Source organism: Bactrocera neohumeralis, chromosome 2 (assembly GCF_024586455.1).
Source record: "Bactrocera neohumeralis isolate Rockhampton chromosome 2, APGP_CSIRO_Bneo_wtdbg2-racon-allhic-juicebox.fasta_v2, whole genome shotgun sequence".
Lineage (NCBI taxonomy): Eukaryota > Metazoa > Arthropoda > Insecta > Diptera > Tephritidae > Bactrocera > Bactrocera neohumeralis.
Genome location: NC_065919.1, coordinates 12,219,004 through 12,235,627, shown reverse-complemented (window position 1 = coordinate 12,235,627; position 16,624 = coordinate 12,219,004). Strand labels below are relative to the sequence as shown.

Genomic DNA, 16,624 nt, shown 5'->3' with positions numbered 1-16,624 from the left:
CGAGTTCGACATTTTCTGGAGTTATGCTTTCACTGCCATTCAGCAGGCTGGAGAAGTGTTCCTGCCATAATTTTAGTATGCTTTGGACATCAGTCAGTAGATCATCTCTGGAGGTTCTAAAAGAGTATGCTTCGGTCTTGAAACCTGGTAGTTGTCGCATCTTTTCGTAGAATTTTCAAGCATTACCACTTTTGGCCAGCTTATCAAGCTCTTCATGATCATGCATTTCGGCCTCTCGTTTTTTTTTTTGTCTGCAAATGCGTCTCGCTTCCCTCTACAATTCTGCATATCTATCCTATCCCGCAGATATTGAGGTCGATTGTAATGTTGCGAGATAAACAGTCTGTTTTTCCCCCTGGGACACGGGACTCCTCATCGCACGAGCTGTTCTTTTGTCTTTACCGAAAACCAATGGTTTCCTTTGCAGCTGTACGTAAGAAGCTTGAAATGCCGTCCCACAGTTCTCTTATACCGAGTTGCTGATGAGTGCTCTCGGGGAGCAGGAGTGCAAGTCGAGTAGAAAACCGTTCAGCTGTCTGTTGTGATTGCAGCTTCTCGACGGCGAACCTTCCTTGTGATTGCCTAACGTGGCTGCAACAGGATAATGATCCGAGTCAATGTTAGAATCTCGGAGTGTACGCCAACCCATTTGGGGATGTTTCATCATGAAGGCTGAATTTGCCAACCCTTGTGCCATAGATACCTTCTTTGCTCATCCTGGCGTTAAAGTCGCTAAACACAATTTTGACATTCTTTTCAGTTAAGTTTTTCATACATTTTCAGTTAATACCTACTGGGTATGCATGTGGTATATACATATGTATGTACATATTTATAACATATTTCCATATTTAGTATATAAACTAATTATATTTCAAAGTACTTGTGATGTTGCACTACAACGTCTGGACTATGCTTAAAGTATTTATTATTATTAGGCATTCCTAAGCGAATTTCATTATCATTAAGACGTGTGAGATTAAAACTGCACAATATCAAATATATGTAAGTATATATAATGCATATACATACATATAAGTACTTGACATTGTTAACGATAAGTAATTAAACTATATTATTGTTAATATTGATAACCGAATGTTTTGTTGTAGTATGTATGCTTGAAGATATATAACAATTTGATATGTTATAAATTGATTTGCAGCAAATTGTGAAATTCTTAAAGAAATTAATCGGTAAAAAAACTGAACTTATGTGCTTCCGCATGCTAATAAAGTGCTCAGCTCTCAAACGGTTAATCTAACGGTATCAGTGTGGTAGTCGATAATGTGGTTTCCGTAGTGTAGTGGTTATCACGTGTGCTTCACACGCACAAGGTCCTCAGTTCGACCCTGGGCGGAAACAAACGAGTTTGAATTTTTTTAATTTTTTATTTGAAAAAATTTCTCATTGTTCGTTTATAAAATATCGAAATAACCTGGAAGTTGCAATTTTAAAATTTATCAAGAATTATAGAAATACAGTTGGCACGGAGGCCATTTAGATATGTAGAAAGTTTCGAATATCTACGACAGTTTAATGCTTGAATGGAGAACGCATTGACTAGTGTTAAGAAATTACTTATTTGGCACAAAATTTTGGAAAGTATACTCATTTCTTTATTTAACTTACTCATTTCTTTATTTAACTTCTACTTAAACGTTTCTTTATAATGTAGAATGATACAGTCTTTGATACTATCTCTCTCGGCATGCTGAATGTTTCCAATTTTATTCAAATTTCCCACATTAAAGCTCAAAATTCATGCTGAAATCAACAAAAATCCGCACAAAAAAGAAACAGATAATTTTTAGTAAAATATATGCCTCCTGTATAAGCTTTGTTTCCGCCCAGGTTCGAACTGAGGACCTTGTGCGTGTGAAGCACACGTGATAACCACTACACTACGGAAACCCGTACCCGAATTGTGCCAAATGTTGGACTCGCAAACACTTAAGCCACACCCATTATAATATATTATGGCTTCTTTTGTATTATGTAGGTCGTATCTCGACAGAAAAAGATTGATTGTTGCGACTTGCGACAAGTAAAATTGTTATTACAATTGAAATCCCAGTTATGAGTAAAGTGACTGCAAAATACAAGAAATCCGGAGTAAACTTGTGTTATTTCGCATTTCTCTGCTATAAATTGACAAATTAACAAGTAAAGTAATTGAATTACCACAAAATTACGTCGTTTTTATACTCTCGCAACAAAGTTGCTAAGGAGAGTATTATAGTTTTGTTCACATAACGGTTGTTTGTAAGTCCTAAAACTAAAAGAGTCAGATATAGGGTTATATGTATGTATACCAAAGTGATCATCCGATCCGTCTGTCCGTCCATTCGTCTGTCCGTTCGTCTGTCCGTCCGTCCGTGCAAGCTGTAACTTGAGTAAAAATTGATATATCGTAATGAAACTTGGTATACGTATTTATTGGCTCCATAAGAAGGTTAAGTTCGATGATGGGCAAAATCGGCCAACTGCCACGCCCACAAAATGGCGGAAACCGAAAACCTATAAAGTATCATAACTAAGCCATAAATAAAGATATTAAAATGAAATTTGGCACAAAGGATCACATTAGGGAGGGGCATATTTGGAAGTAATTTTTTTGGAAAAGTGGTTGTGGCCCCGCCCCTACTAAGTTTTTTGTACATATCTCGAAACTACTATAGCTATGTCAACCAAACTCTACAGAGTCGTTTCCTTCAGGCATTTCCATATACAGTTCAAAAATGGAAGAAATCGGATAATAACCACGCCCACCTCCCATACAAAGGTTATTTTGAAAATCACTAAAAGTGCGTTAACCGACTAATAAAAAACGTCAGGAACACTAAATTTTACTAAAGAAATGACAGAAGGAAGCTGCACCCAGGCTTTTTTAAAAATTGAAAATGGGCGTGGCGCCGCCCACTTATGGACCAAGAACCATATCTCAGGAGCTACTAGACCGATTTCAATGAAATTCGGTATATAATATTTTCCTAACACCCTGATGACATGTACGAAATATGGGTGAAATCGGTTCACAACCACGCCTTCTTCCAATATAACGCTATTTTGAATTCCATCTGATGCCTTCTCTGTATAATATATGTATATGTACATTAGGAACCAATGATGATAGCGGAATAAAACTTTACACAAATACGGTATTTGAAAAATATGTAAATGACGTATAATGAAATCTCGATTATCGCTTTATCATGCGAGAGTATAAAATGTTCGGTGACACCCGAACTTAGCCCTTCCTTACTTGTTTAATTACATAAAGGTCTAAAGAAAATGCAGTTATCCACTATTTTGAGGTTAGTTTCTCTTATACGCAAAGCAGTACCTAGCATTTGGTGGGCTATGGGGACTGGTTAACGGTTTAATGTAGTTTCCGTAGTGTAGTGGTTATCACGTGTGCTTCACACGCACAAGGTCCTCAGTTCGAACCTGGGCGGAAACAAACGAGTGTTATTTTGTTTGTTTTTCAATTCTCTTTACATAATTTTTTTCTAGAACTAAAGAACTATCATACATATACTGTCGGTACACATAGTCCACACACACACTGTTCTTTCAATCATAAAACGGGAGATCCACATCTTTTCTAGTTAACGAACTCTGCTAAGGTTATAAGCATATTGTGGTTCCATAATAAAGTCAAATAATTCTTCAAAAGCTAGCAAGAAGAGAAGGCAAAGTAAGTAAGCTGCTTTCGAATAAATTTTGCTTTACTTTGGTAATATCATTTCTTAAAATATAGAAAAACTAAGATCTAATTTTCGAAACACCAATAAACCAATAACGGTATATGGTAACGGTTTCCGTAGTGTAGCGGTTATCACGTGTGCTTCACACGCACAAGGTCCTCAGTTCGAACCTGGGCGGAAACAAGCATTGAAAACATATTTTTTACTTCCTGCTTAGGTCCCTGAGAGGTACAAAATCTCGCAGTATTCTATGTGCAATATAAGTAAATATGGCTCCAAGGGAATAATTATAAGTGACCAAAGTTCATACAATAAAAAAGGGTTTCAATTCCCTAACATTTTTGTTACCAAATTTCTTCTTTCTCTAAGCTCCAGCGTTTTTAAGGTCACTCAAAATAAAGTTTCTTAGATATAAGCCTTAGGTATGTCAACTGAACTATGTAAAAATTTAACGGTCGCTAACTGTTTCGACTAAATATTATATTTGGAACAGTTTCCGTAGTGTAGCGGTTATCACGTGTGCTTCACACGCACAAGGTCCTCAGTTCGAACCTGGGCGGAAACAAGGAAGTTAAATACATATTTTAAAAATCGCTGGCTCGGTTTTAGATTGATCTCTTAGACAAAGTTAAAAAGAGAATTAACTTTACAAAGAATTTTAGAGTTACTCTCGTCAGTAAGGCGGAGTGGAATCGCTCCACCCTCGACATACTGCTGAGGTGCAGCACTATCCAGTGGTACACTGACTGCTCGAAAACTCCGGAAGGCATTGCGGGCGGGACCGCATGCCAAACTATCCATACCAAAGGGACATTTTCCGAGTATCTTTCAAGCATAAGTCTTTACTTTAAGTCAGTGCGCAGAACTCAATCTCCACCGCGACCGTCAAGCGGCACTAAAGGCGATCTCAGCGTATGAGTTTAAATCACTTTTAGTGAAGGAGTGTATAGGAAGGCTGAATCGCCTATCGACGTGCAACTGGGTACATCTAATCTGGGTGCCAGGGCATAAAGGGGTAGCCGGCACGAACTTGTCCACTCTGCGGCAGCGTCCATAATGATGAGGACAAAACCATGCATCGCAATGGGGTCTCACACTTTTAAGGAACTGCTCCGCACGGAGGAGAGAAAAGGGAGAGAAAAGCATTGGCAGCAGGCAGCAAGAATGCGCCATTTCAACCTGCTTATGGGAGGGTACAACCTCGCAAGATTTAAGGAAATGATCAACCTCCCCTGAGACAATATCCGCCTCCTTGTCGCGTTCTGCAGGCTAGGGTAGCATTTGTCCAACATGGGCATAGTCTTTAGCGCAAACTGCCGGTTCTGCGACAAGGAACAGGAAACCCCCAGAACACCTGATTTTAGATTGTCAGCAATTTGCAGAAGCAGGCTAAAGGACTTGCGATGAATCTACGTGGTCAGGGATCACATTTATCTCCTTCGCGCCCAGCATGCTTTTGGAATTGTTCAGGATGCTGGACCTCGGTGACTGTATATGGTAACGTAGGTCGCACTGCAAAATCTCAATCTTTAATATCTATCATTTCCCGTATACGCGATTTGCAGGCTCAAGAAGTACCTTTGCTACATAATCTAGTTTCCTGTGCAAATAACCGGTTTTTGGAAAAATCACCGGATACTCCGAAGTACCTACCGCAATCTGCATACGCAGGCTTTAAGTCATTGAATATACCTGCATACATATAGTTATATCCGAAAAGCGATTACAATGCATCAATATTACCCAGAAGAATACTGGAATTTATTCAAGTGCTGGGCCTTTGTGAGTTCGAATGAAATAGGGGAGGACACAAAAGATCTCAGGTCTCAGCGTAAACCTCAATTTGTTTCCATTGTATTCTAAATCGGTAACTTAACTTCAGTGCGGCTTTATTAAAATAAATTGAAGGAAAGATAAAATTGAAATTTCAAAATTCCTTAAAAGTAGTTATTTCAGCGTGTACTCAAGTTCAAGTTCAATGCAATAATATAGATAAGTATGTAAGTATATACATACGTATGTGTCGATATTCTTTGTTATAATTTAACTAAGTGTAAACGAGTGAGAATCGCTAATCATATAATTTTGTCAAAGCGTCATTTTCATAAGCCCGCTTTAATTAGCCTAGTGTCTTTAGCGACGTCCAATGATGTTAGCTTAAATAAGCGTAAAATCCGCTTGCACCGCCAACGACGCCAGCGGCGTCGTCCAACATTTAAGTGAATTACATACTCGTACGCAAATCGTAGCAATCAGATAGCCGAAGACAAGCGCCAGACGACGGAAGTTTACTCTGGAGCCGATCGCATTAAATATAGAACCGCTTTTCAATTAATCATTGATTTGCCTGGCGCCAAGAGACCCGACCTCCTCGCCAACACGTCGTCGTGCAGTGGCACTGAAAATTAAAAACATTTGACATTCGCACTGATTTTATTGAAATGACTACAGCTTTCTAAGACATCGGTGAATTCTCCGCCAATCGTAGTGGCGCCTTGGCGGCGAAAATGCATTTTGGCCCGAGCCAAGCGGACTGCAACACAGTGTTCTTTGCTTATACATAATATGGGTAATACTTTCTGTAATGTGCTGTTCAAGTTTTGGCTGAGTTTTTGACCGAAATTCACTCAAATATGGAAAGACTGTCAAAGAAAGGCGTACGAAGTTACAATAAACTTTTCTTAACCTTGACAAACCTAACCGACGCTATTGTGCACGGTCTTATGAGCTGATCCGTGTGTATGTGATAGGTCCCAGCCTAATTCCTACAATGTATTGAAGTTTTGACAGTCGTGATTTGCTGGAGTAGCATCGTTGCTAAGTTATCAAGCGCTACCTAGGAAGCTCCTTAGAGAAGCTCTTTAAATTTTTGTAGCGGCTTGCGTCCTTTTGACGGTTACTGCGAGCTCTACTTGTTTTTGGCAACAAGCTTCATCGAGTAATGCCTCAAGTTGATGTTCTTCATCTTCCAAGCCAAAATCAACACGTTTTAATCAAGAGAACCGCATTTTATCGCTGAGGAAACCCAAGAAAATTGGGTGCCATATGAATTGATGCCAATATACATACATACGTTGAAGAACAATTTTGTATTTCAGAAATGAACGCTACAAAACGAAGTCGAAGCATTGAACGTTCGGGCTCCTGCTGCAAAACGGTTAAAAAGTATTTGAAAAACTGTGGCTGGGAACATTACCAGCCTCAACCTTCTGCCTTATAGGTCAGACCTTACACCTCTGACTTTCATTTGTTGAGGTCGATGCAGAAAGCGCTGATTGCAAAAAGCTGAAGATTTTATGATGAGAGCTTATACTTTAAAGTGAAGCTCTTTCCCGCAAAAAATAAACTGAAATGAATGAGAATGACATATTTTAAATAAAAAAGAGTTAATTCAGCTTTTTACCTCTTATCTTCTTCTTTACTAGCATAGACACCGCTCCACGGTCATAGTCGAGTTAACAACACGCCGCCAGTCGTTTCTTCTTTTCGCTATTTGGCGCCAATTCGAGATACTAAGTGCAGCCAGGCCCTTGTCCACCTGATCTCTCCAACGGAGTGAAGGTCTTCCTCTACCTATGCTTGCACCGGCGGGCCCTGAATCGAAAACCTTCAAAGCTGGAGTGTTCTCTTCCATCCGGACAACATGACCTAGCCAGTGTAGCCGCTGTTTCTTTTCGCTTAACTATTCAATGTCGCCGTTCTATCTACTGACGTATTCGCCGTTGCCAATGCGCAAAGGACCAAAAATCTTCAGCAGAGCCTTTCTCTCGAACACTCCTAAGGCCGTCTCATCAGTTGATGTCATTGTCCATGCCTTCACACAGGAATAATGAGTGATTTATAGAGTTTGGTTTTTGTTCGTCGAGAGAGGACTTTACTTCTCAATTGCCACCTCAGTCCGATGTAGTACCCGTTGGCAAAAGTTATTCTGCATTGGATTTCGAGACTAACATTGTTGTTGCTGTTAATACTGGTTCTAAGATAGACAAAATTATCTACGACTTCGAAGTTATGACTGTCAACAGTGACATGGGCGCCTAGTCACGCGTAGAATGTTTGTTTGATGACAGGAGATATTTCTTGTCTTGCCCTCGTTCACCAGCATAGTTTATAATATTTTAATAAAAAAATAAAAATTCTTATTAATATGAACCAAAGCTTGGCTATTATCAACAAAAACTGACAAAAATGGAAGAATTTTAAATTTTACCGCTCTACTTGAGCATTTTACACCACTGTGCGTATGCGTGTATGCAAATAATTCCACTATTTATTTTAATTTAATAAATTAACAGCTTAAGTATATTCTAAAGCAATAATAGACGTCTCACCCGCTACACCCTTACATTTAATAGTCATACATGTAGATATGTATGTATGTATTACAAATATTTGTATGCAGATATTAACGCACAAGTTGCTCAGCGTTATGATAAATCACCGCCTTGATCGTAATTGCGCTTTTCAACATTTAATATTTAATATGCGAGCAATTTTCTAGTTTCATATTTAATTAATTAAATATTTATTATTTTCTTAATCTACCTGAAACAATTCTAATGGCGCTAATTAAGTGGCCGGCTTAAGATCTGCCATGCATATTAGCATTAATGAGCTCATGTCTACGAGTTGTCAACTTTGTTTACTTTTCACTTATCATAACCAAAAGATTTATATATGTATGTACATATATACCATATATTATATATACTATACACGCAGTGTGCTTGTATGTGTGTCGCTATCGCGTTGAAGGCGGAGATTTAACGTTTCACATTAATCGTGATTTGAGCATCGAATTGCCATTTGTTATGCAAAACCATGCAACACTTTGCATACAAAATTGTAACGGTAAATATTTGCCGTATTTGCCATAAGTAGCAGGCGTGCGTATCAAATGGACCCGCGTATTTGGGTTGGTTGCTTGTAAAAGTCGGTTGTTTGCGCGCCTTTAATAAATTATGTTTAATGAAATTGTAATGAGAAACAAATAACTGGACAATTTATCATGGTATCGCAATAATCACGTAATATTTTTACACCTGATCGAAAGCGAGTCACAGGTAGCTAGATCGCTTGGCTGATCAAGTGGTTATTGGTAAGCTTTATTACTTCCTATAAGCTTCAAGTGGCGCCTTGTGCACGCGGCTTGTTCTAAAATGACATAAAATTATTCCGCTTATTTTATTAAATTGTATTTTTATTATAAATAAATTGTAATATTTGCGTAGAATAAATATAACGAGTTATTTTCTGCGGTCCCTTTGATCTCTCTGGTCATATTAAATAAGTACATGCCTCAGAATGCCGTTAGCAGAACATGCAATAATATATAAATTGATGTAATTTTTTATAACTAATTCGACAACAGCACTTTCATACACAAGATTTTTATTATAAGCAAATTTACATGCCATATATTAAATATTTAGTTTAAGGGGTTATATACAGTTAGGATTTTCAAAAAATCGATTTTTTTTTTTTTTGCGTTTTCTTAATATATATATATCGCACAAAATTTCAAGTCGATCCGACGAATATTTTCGAAGTTATAGACACATGTAAAGTGCTTTCAAAACTTTAAACTCGTTTTTCTCGAAACGGTGTTTTCAAAATCGGTGATTTCTCAGAAACGGCTCAACCGATCGGTCTGAAATTTTTACATAAGCTTCTTAACTATATTTTTTTGTAATTAATCGAAGGATTTCCTCATCCGATGAAAATTTCTTATTTTTATAAACAATTAAAAACCCGAATTTTGGTCGAAAATCGAACCTTTTGCTTTGAGTAGCCGCCATTTTGTCAAAAAATTTTTTTTTGCTAATTCCTTCGATCAATCACTAGATTATTTATTATATTAATGAAATTTATTTGGTTTTTGCATTTTAGATGATCCAGTCCAGAGATATCGTGCTCACCGCAAGAGGCCTATTTTTTGCGGACCTCTGCAAAATTGGCAATATCAACGTTCCCGATCATTATTTTTGGCAATAAAAAATATGTGAATATAGTTTAAGGTTGTCATAATATACCTGCCAAGTTTCAAATCAATAAACGAAATAGTTTTCTTAGAACAAATTCTTGAAAAATGCCTTTTTTTCGACCTCCTAACTGTATATAACCCCTTAAGGAAATGTGAGGAAAAAGCAAACTAACTAGCACTCTAAACAGCCTGAAGATTTCTAAAACAGCTTAATTTAGTTCGAGGTATTCCCAAAATATTCTACTGCTGCTGGCGCTGCTGTGGAAAATAAGGAAGAGGATGGTAAGAAAAAGACGACGATGTGGGTTTCGGTCTCTTCGACTAAACAGTTCAACGCTACAGTTAAGGTTGAGGGTATTAAGTGAAGGTAAACGTTATGAAGACATAAAATACTACGGATCTATAGAATTTTACGAGTTTATGCTTGTTGTTGAAGCATAAAATATTTCCAACGCTGCTAAGGTGACAGCTCTACAGTTAAAGAGATATAAATCGCAAATTCGTTTCAATTTTGTCGAACGAAAGAATTTCCGTGCTTGAGACGTCGTATGACGCATTTCTTAAACTTAATATATTGTTCTACTTGCTAAACTTTGAAGCGGATAATATCGGGAAATGTAAGACTTCAAACGCACTCGACTTGGCGCATTTTATGTCGAGATCTTAAACTGAAAGCATAGAATATGCAGCTTGTGTAAGAACTGGAGACCTTCTTAAGCGACATCGCTTCGGTCTATGGGATTGAGATCACTTACACATTGACCGATAGTTGCAGTATGTAGTCAAGCGGAGGGTCGAGGGAAGCCCAATTGCCCAATTTTTTTAACTTTTGCCACAAGGGCATACTGTCACCATAAAAATTGTCTCCCCAAATTGCAATACTGGAGAATGGAGTTGTGTTCACGCAAGTGCGGAAAGGTTTCTGATTTTCATTCACTTGGGAGTGGTCAGAAACGATTCTTTTACATATAGCTCAAGCAGCTCACGACTTCCGGTCTTAGACCAAGTATCCTCTAGGTAGCCAAAGAACATCCGCTTGAAAGCGAGTTAAAGAGAGAAGGCGAAACATCCCATCCACAGGGTTATGCGCTGAGTGATCCGCCACGTAAAAACGCCCCTAATGAAAAATTACCAACAGCCTCGCATGAGAGACCCTCCTTTTGATGACGACCGCGGCGAGCATATTGTGTGAAAAGTTAAAGCCCACCATCAACAAACTAATTGGACTTTATCAGTAGGCCTGGAAAATTCGCAACTGACCAGGTATTCACCATGCGCCAAATCTTGGCAAAGACCCGTGAAAAGAAGATCGACATACACGACCTCTTTGTCGATTTTAAAGCTGCTTTTGACAGCACGAAAAGGAGTTGCCTTTATGCCGCGATATCTGAATTTGGCATCCCCGCAAAACTAATACGGCTGTGTAAACTGACGTTGAACAATACCAAAAGCTCCGTCAGTCCAAACGAGGTTTCAGACAAGGTGACTCTCTTTCGTGCGACTTCTTCAATCTGATCTTGCAGAAAATAATTCGAGCTGCAGATCTAAATAGGGAAGGTGCTATCTTCTATAGGAATGGACAACTGTTGGCGTATGCCGATGACATCGATATCATTGGCCTCAACAACCGCGCTACTTTCTCCAGAATGGATCAGGAAGCGAAGCAAATGGGTCTGGTAGAGAACGACGACAAGGCCACCAGTATCAACACCAACAATAATGTCAGCCTCGAAATCCAACGCAGAATAACTCTTGCCAACAGGTGCTACTTCGGACTGAGCAGGCAATTGAAAAATAAAGTCCTCTGTCGACGAACGAAGACCAAATTCTACAAGTCACTCACCACCTCCGTCCTGCTATATGGAGCAGAGGTTAGGGCGATGACAACATCTGATGAATCGACGTTACCAGTTTTCCAGAGAAAGGTTCTGCGGAAGATTTGAGGCCCTTTGCGCATTGGCCACGGCGAATATCGCATTCGATGGAACGATGAGCTGTATGAGGTATACGACGACATTGACATAGTTTAGCGAATTAAAGATAGTGGAAGGTTGGAATAGTGTTTTACACTTGGGACACCTTGTATATGAACGCTACTATGCTTTCAGAAAGTTCACTAATACAAACTTCTTTTGCTCAAATAAACATTTGTCATTAATAATAATATGATTTTGTAATCCAAAAGAGTTAAAGTTAATAAATACTTCATTCATTCGAACAAATGACAGTGTTATAGTTATGGGTTGCTGCATCTATACATACATACACATGCACACATAAAAATATGTAAAACGACGACCACTTAAAGACGAATTTTTCACTGGGATTGCCTAATTTGCTCCATTTTTGAGAATCAGCTGGGAATGCTTTTCATTGTTATATGCATGAATATCAAAAAATGTTGCAGCTTCGAACCTTAACCCTGCGCTTGCAACTAAAAATGTGCGTTCATCCATCAGCAAGTTGCCAAAAAAAAGCAACGAAAAACATTAAAGTTTCTAACGCCAAAGTATTGTGCAATAAAAGCAACAAGCACACACATACGCACATATATATGCACTTCAAAAATGCAGTTGTTTTTATAGAAGTTCAAAAAAATATTAAAGAGTGGCAAACAAATTCGTTGTGGCCACCAATCATTCATCTTTCATTCAACAAGCTGCAAGCGCAGTTAAATATAAAATCAAGAGCATTTCCCACACATAATATAAATACTTATACATACTATACAGTCGCCACAAACGAAAGGCTTGTCAGGCAGCTGTGGACGCTACCGCTGCTCTCGTCTGCCAGAAGTGACGCAACCAGGCAGCGAGCGAATGAGTGAGCGAGTGAATGCTTGAGCCGCTAATGAGTTACATAAATTGCGCTTGCCACCAAATGTGCCACCAAAATGCCGTGAAATGTTGCAGTGCGTGTGACCATGCCACATATGGCCATTTAGCGCCTGTGTTTCCACGAATAGATGCCGCATTCCGCGGCAAATGCATTTGCATTGCTGCATTGTAATCTGTAAGCAACAACGCCGTTCTATTTTTATATGTACATATGTATGTAAGTAAATGTTTTGGTGCGTGATGATGAATGCGCGCCCCCGATATTAGTTCAAACGTTTGCTATTAACAAATTCAACACACTTTGTGGCAGGCAGCGCTGAGTGTATAATAATACTAGCATTCTACAAATAACTTCGTATTCTTCTGCTGCAGAAACGAGCATTCAATAATATGTAATGATAATGGCGATGACGATGACACGAATTGCTGCGACTCCAATGAACCTCATCCTAAAGTGGCAACGGTCGCTTTTGTGTGAGAGATGTGTGAGGGACGGCGGGGGCTTGTATTGTCTGGGTGCTAAAAGTAGGTGGAATAGTGTAATGAAGCTTATTTAGTCCAATGGGGGTGGCTGCATAATCGAATATTTGTTAAGTGCTTTACGAAACACCGATCTATAGATAAGATTGACTCTTGTATTTATTTTAAGGTTTATATTTTGAGGTTATTATGCTACAGTTAACAATACATTTGAACATTACATTAGATGAAGCTCTAATCAATGTTAAAAACCTCAGGCGATTCAATAATGCAAACCCCATATGTGACTTGCATTTTCCACACCGTCGAAACACCATCCATAGGCTCGTTCCAGCACTCTTAGACAGTTGAGAGTCCTCAGATCTTTATGAATTGATTTTAAGATAAAAGTACTTCGAGTTATAACGATATTTCAGAACATAATAGAATTTTTGACATTATGAATCTAGGACAATAATAAGCTTGTATTTATAATGGCCTTTGAAACTGATTTGAAAGTTTTGGAGGACTGATTCAATTCGGAAACATACAATAGAAATAGGTGACAAGAAATTTTCGGATATCACTGATTTTTGGAGTAGGAAATAGAAGAGGTTTGATGAAGATATTTTCACTCTTAAAAAAAACTTGCTTACAGTGCACTTAGCAAAATTACAGTTGTAGAGGTTTTTATCTAACTCATAGAAGCCCTCGGAGTCTCTCCAACGAAGCTTAAGAAAATCAAAAGCTTACAAGTAATGAGAAATGAAAGCGATTAGAGCGGGCTGCGAAGGATATAGTTTAAAGTTTTTTATATATAGAAAAAATTGCTCCGATAACGAAATGAATTTTTATAAATTACAAGATCCTGCCGCATAGTTTGTAAAGCCTAAAAATTTCACAAAACAAAACGATGTGGGCCAAGTTTTGGGAATCTTTCGCGAACTTCTTCTGCAGTGATTTCAATGTCATGATGCGTGTGCAGCAACGACTGGCCGTTCAATTTATCTTGAAGTATGTTTGTCCTCAGGCACGTTTTTATGCGGCGAAATTACGAAAAAGAGCGTTCAGAGCTCGCATTCGTCACAGGAAGTGTACAGAATATGCGAAGAAAACTATGAATTATTTGGTACAGGTGTAATCGCAGTTCTTCAACGTTTCCAATGCAGTAGTCGGTAACTTGTTGTCTTTTAACTTTGGCTTTTGCCCCCAATGGCACTGCCTTTGAGCTTCAAACGTCACACGAGGTTGTCATTATCCAAAAGGCCTTTGAATCTATCTACCAAGCAGACAATACGATTTTCCATTTCTTTGGTTTTTAAAGCACATACTCGTACTTTTTCTACAAGCAGCAAACTCAGTTGAAATCCATTCAATACTTCTTTAGAAAAGCGTGTCTTCAAATCTTCATCGATTGTATCCAACAGAGGAATGTACACTGAAACCCTGTAGTATTCTTCGCAAGTTCTCACGCAGAAATTTTCGCGTTTTGTTTGTCGGCCGCAGATTCTTGGTTTTTCTTCGTCAACTTTCAGTTCTGCTGCCATTTCCTCCCAAAAATTTCCCAAATTTCCCCCATTTCTCCTCTCTGAATCCGCCACTGTATAAAGTGTATATTTGTTCCATCAGTTTGTCGAGCTGAACATACATAAATAATTATTTTGTCGCCTTCAAAGTAATCCAGAAGTAATATAAGTACTTATGTCAACAATTTTTTCCAGTCCACGAAACATTTTTCATAACCATTTTTTGGGATGGTCTTCAGCTCCTTCAGCGAATTTTGTTTTACTATCCCCTCAATCGACAGAAAACGGATTCCACGGAACGGCAATTTCAGTTTGGGAACAAGAAAAAATCAGACGGAGCAAAACCTGGTGAATACGACGGTTGATCGATGGTATTCATTGTGTTGGTGGCTTGAAATTCGGTCACAATCGTAGCTCGATGCGATGGTGCATTATCATCGTGCAAAATCCGTGAATTGTTCTTCCACAATCCTGACCGTTTTTGACGGATGTTCTCTTTCAATACGGCCAAAAAGAACTCCTTATTGACTGTCTGTCCCCGGAACAAATTCATGATGCACCAAACCATTAATAGCGAAAAAACAATGAGCATCACCTTGATTTTTGAGCGGCTTTGGTGTGGTTTTTTTGCTTTCGGTTCGTTTTTTCCCCTCCATTCCCATGATTGTTGACTTGATTGCATGTCAAACTCACAAACCCTTGTTTCATCGGCAGGTATAATGCTTTTCATGAATGTGGGATCGGAATTCGCACGATCAAGCATGACCAAAGGATCTGTTTACGGTACTCTTTTTGAAAAAAAAAACAGCTTTATCGGGACGAGTCGAGCAAGAAGGCGTTTCATACCCAAAATATCAACCAAAATCATTCGAAAGGGCTCGCGAGAGATGTCGAGCTCCCCTGCCATCTCTCCAACACTTGTCTGACGAGTTTTTTAATATTAATCAGTTGAACTGATCGAAGGTCATCCAGAACAAGGCATGTCTTCAACGATCTCTCGACCGCCTTTGAAGGATTTGTACCACTCGTAGGCTTGTGTTTTTTGATAAAACTGAATCACAGTAAGTCTTTTTTTAACATTCGTAATTATTCCGCAAACAAATTTTTTCTTCGATATTTTTATCCAATGTAAAAATCGGAAGGCACTACTGAGGTGTACCGACTTAAGCAGCTGCTGTAAACAGACTAGTTGACAGATTGCGCTTATATTTGGCATAGTGATTAAGGACAGCCCTTCCATCTTTATATTTTTTTTAAATATCTTTATTTATTTACAATTTCCGTGTCTGGGGCACAATGTATACTTATATTCTTTCATTAAGGTAAGAAGTTTTGTGGTGTTATTTTAATTACAATATTATATACATATATATAATAAGTTTTCGGCGTCAGTTCGAGTCATCATGTTGGGGAAAATATAAATTTTTTGGTTCACCTATATATTTTTAGATAGGGTTTCTAAGTTTTACTCTTCGAAGAAATGTAAATTAGTCATGGTAAACGTTATAATCAATAAATTGTTTAAGAAAATAAAATTTTTTCCACATATTCAAAAACATACACATACTGATGACATATTTATGTCACATCGGCTTGAGAATCTCAAAAAACTGTTTGAATAACTTTATTTATAACTGTGTTAATTCCAGCTAAATACGGAAAATAAGATTAGGGCGAGTAATAAAACACTCTTTGTATCAAATAAATCTCCAGAAATTATCGAGTATCTCAAAAGTACAGTATTAAGTTGTTAACAAAGCACATTCCCATACAAGACTACACCCACACGAACGGCGGCCACGAACGTTTAAATTAAGTTAGTTCACTGAAAGCTAATAAAACATCTTAAATGAATATAAATCTGATTAAATAAGTACGATAATAATTTGGGAGATTTATTGTAAATAAGCCAACACCATTCAAATCGATTGATATGAAGTGACGCGACGCGGCTGCCACAGACACACGAACGCCAAAAGCGCGGCTGCAACGAGGCCAAGATCACTGATCCGTAAACGCACAAACAAATGCAAGTTTATACACATTTACATTAATACGTATGTATGTATGTACATAAGTATATATAAGCCAAAGTTATACTCCGAAGAG

At 38.2% G+C, this 16,624-nt stretch overlaps 1 long non-coding RNA gene and 5 other non-coding genes across 6 annotated transcripts; 5 read left to right on the top strand and 1 right to left on the bottom strand.

Moving 5' to 3' along the window:
- Positions 1 to 917: 917 nt before the first annotated feature.
- On the top strand, positions 918 to 9,844 carry LOC126756955 (uncharacterized). The gene is made up of 2 exons (XR_007666660.1): positions 918 to 1,005; positions 9,600 to 9,844. It is a non-coding gene; the product is annotated as an uncharacterized LOC126756955 (long non-coding RNA).
- Trnav-cac (transfer RNA valine (anticodon CAC)) lies at positions 1,293 to 1,365 on the top strand. The gene has a single exon. It is a non-coding gene; the product is annotated as a tRNA-Val (tRNA).
- On the bottom strand, positions 1,842 to 1,914 carry Trnav-cac (transfer RNA valine (anticodon CAC)). Its single transcript has one exon. It is a non-coding gene; the product is annotated as a tRNA-Val (tRNA).
- Positions 3,391 to 3,463, top strand: Trnav-cac (transfer RNA valine (anticodon CAC)). Its single transcript has one exon. It is a non-coding gene; the product is annotated as a tRNA-Val (tRNA).
- Positions 3,821 to 3,893, top strand: Trnav-cac (transfer RNA valine (anticodon CAC)). The gene has a single exon. It is a non-coding gene; the product is annotated as a tRNA-Val (tRNA).
- Trnav-cac (transfer RNA valine (anticodon CAC)) lies at positions 4,203 to 4,275 on the top strand. The gene has a single exon. It is a non-coding gene; the product is annotated as a tRNA-Val (tRNA).
- Positions 9,845 to 16,624: the final 6,780 nt, after the last annotated feature.